Source organism: Homalodisca vitripennis, unplaced genomic scaffold (assembly GCF_021130785.1).
Source record: "Homalodisca vitripennis isolate AUS2020 unplaced genomic scaffold, UT_GWSS_2.1 ScUCBcl_4348;HRSCAF=10477, whole genome shotgun sequence".
Taxonomy (NCBI): domain Eukaryota; kingdom Metazoa; phylum Arthropoda; class Insecta; order Hemiptera; family Cicadellidae; genus Homalodisca; species Homalodisca vitripennis.
In genome coordinates this window covers 133,366-136,302 of record NW_025780481.1, presented here as the reverse complement: position 1 = coordinate 136,302, position 2,937 = coordinate 133,366, and positions in this window count along the sequence as shown.

Below are 2,937 nucleotides of genomic sequence, written 5' to 3'. Positions count from 1 at the left end.
AGTACAAAAATTGCTTAATATTTCCTATATTTTTATACAAACTTTTATTCACAAATGGTATCTTTCAATGGGCGTTAATGATAAAAAATTTTACTCAGATAGCCTAAATTTTTTTGGGTAATAAGATGATTATAGCAAGTATTTAAAAAACAGTATAACGTTCTATTTGTACAGGTAATTTATAATATTCCTACAGTCTTGTTATAACATTGGTCAGCTGTGATAATACTAGATTCCCCTTCACTACAACACCTGGCATGCGGCGGGCTCCGTTGAGTATGCATCCAAAATTTACCTATGGCTAAAAAGTTCTATAGCTAATTTCATGGGGCTATAGACCATATCCATGATAAAGTATCAGATCATTGTACTTAGTTTGTTTATAAATATATTTATTCTCCGATTTCCTCCTTTACGTCTTACACGTTAAAGCATATGTGAGAATAAATGTTCTGTATACCGTACGGAACCCTAAACTATAGAACTATTATTATTAGATCATAAATAAGGAGGAACTTCTTATGGAGAAATATACGCTTTACTATTAGTTTTATTTTAATTTTTTTAGTGACACCGAAGCCTTTAACTTGAGAGGCGTGCAACATTGCATTTGTCTTTCTAACTGACGATCCATTCGCATTACATCTTGAGAAAGAAGTGTATGTAGTTTTTAAATTGTATATGAAGCTTTATTTCTATATAAACAGCATCAAGGTCCATGATAGTGCCTATTACTGCGATGAATTGGCTTGGGAATCAAAGAGCTTAATTAAATACCAATGTAATTAGGCCATGACAATATGAACGCAACAGAAACATCACAGAATAAATAACTTCATAGACAAACTGAGTTAAATTCATAGGAAATTTTAACTTGTAGGATAGTAACGCATGAATAATTAGTAACGTAATTTAATCTGTTCTTTGTTTGAAGCTGTATTTTTAAGATGGAAGGAAAACAGGATTCATCCGAACATTTGCCATCGTTCAGTGATACAAAAAGAAGAGTTACTGATTTTTTGTATCAATGAACGATGGCCAAATGTCCGGAAAAATCCTGTTTAATTTGTTATTTCTATATACAATTTGCAAAGCTTTGAATAAAAGCAATGTGTTAAAATAATGTGTTCAGGTTAGCCATAGTAGTGTTGGGATTCTAAAAATATTTATTGCGTTGCCGTCACAGGATGTAAATTTTTACCGCCAAAACTTGGATTGTTTACTCCGCAAAGTCATTCAAACTGTTATGCAATTCTTAAGCAACCATTTAAAATTTTACGAAATTGTTTTGAATATTAATAAATAATTATACAAGTAATCATCATTGTTTTTCAGCCTAATGTTACATATAGACAGTACAGGAATAACACATATATATATATATATATATATATATATATATATATATATATATATATATATATATATATAAGTAGATATGAATATGCCGGTTCTAGACCACTTTTGGGACAGACAGAAAATCAATGTAAAATACTGTCCATTTGAACCATAAACAAATCTAATAAAATCTAACAGGAAAGCACGAATGTTAAATAAACCGAATCTTTAGCTGTTTTACTGTTCAATGTTTGCTTCTACATTTATAAGCTGTTTTAATGAAAAAATCAAAAAATCTTAATAAAAAAATCTTTATTCTACAAAGTTAATTGTAACACAGTCCTTTATCTTTTATAGTCTTCTTTCCAGTAACAACCAAGTGTAATTTTTTCATTTTTGTTTAATTCTTTAATCTTTTTTTCATCCAAAACAGTCAAAAATCTGTTCGGCAAGTGTACTTTACAATCTTCCAACTCGGCAATTATTGTAAACCCGAATTTATCTTTAATTTTCTCCAAATTCAAGATTCTATATCTCTTTTTTTCTTCCAATTCCACTAATTTCTTATATTCTTTGAATCTTAGTTCACCAACCTTATTCAACTCTTGTAACAGCGCTGCCATTTATTATAGAAAAATCTTTTAAACTAAATTTAGTTAAAAGATTTTTCTATAAACAAATAGAACAATCTGAAAACATTTGACCAGAAATTGTGCTGATTTGTGTCAAGTTGTCACAAAAATCACCACTTCTCAAAATTTTAGTTTACAAATTTTTGCTCTTTAAATATGGAGCGGAAAAAGATAGAGTGCCCATTCTGCAAAAAAGACATTTTTGAACATCACTATACTCGTCATTACAATTCGAAAAATCATTTAAAGAACAAAGAAATTTATAATAAAGAATTGAATTATTTGAGGACTTGGGCTAAAGAAAATCAAATTGCCGATCACCAAAACATGTATAATATAGAAAAATTGCGTGAACTAAAGAAAAATTTTAAGGAAAGTAAAAAAGATCTCAATCTATTTAATGATGAAAAAATTCATTCAATAGCTGAAAAATTGGCTATCGAAACTAACGACAAAACTAAGTCAGAAATGATCGAAGAAATTGATAAAACGATTAATGAGAAACCTGAAAATATCATTGATGTAGAAGTTTTATCCTCAATACACGGTCTATTTAAGCAATACATTTTAACAAATTTGAACGACAATTTCATGTCAATTTACAAATATCTTTCTATTTTGCGCCCAGAAATTAAAAGTTTAATAGAAAAATTTCAAGAAACCGTTAAAAATATGAAGGGCTATCTCTCTTTAGAATGCGAATACGAACGAACTTTAGTGAACGGTGAAACACAAACTTGTCCAATGTACTTTACTATAAAAGCAGACGAAATCTTCGACGTAAACGACTTTATTACTAAGCAATTTAATAAATTAACCACATCGAGAACAGACAAATCATCCAAATAAGGGCTCTGGTTGGACATTAAAACGTTGTAAACAACTGATTTTGAGCCTTAATAAACATGAATTTATGAACGCAGGATCATATATCGATTTACCAAAGGAAATCAAAGATAAAAAAAGC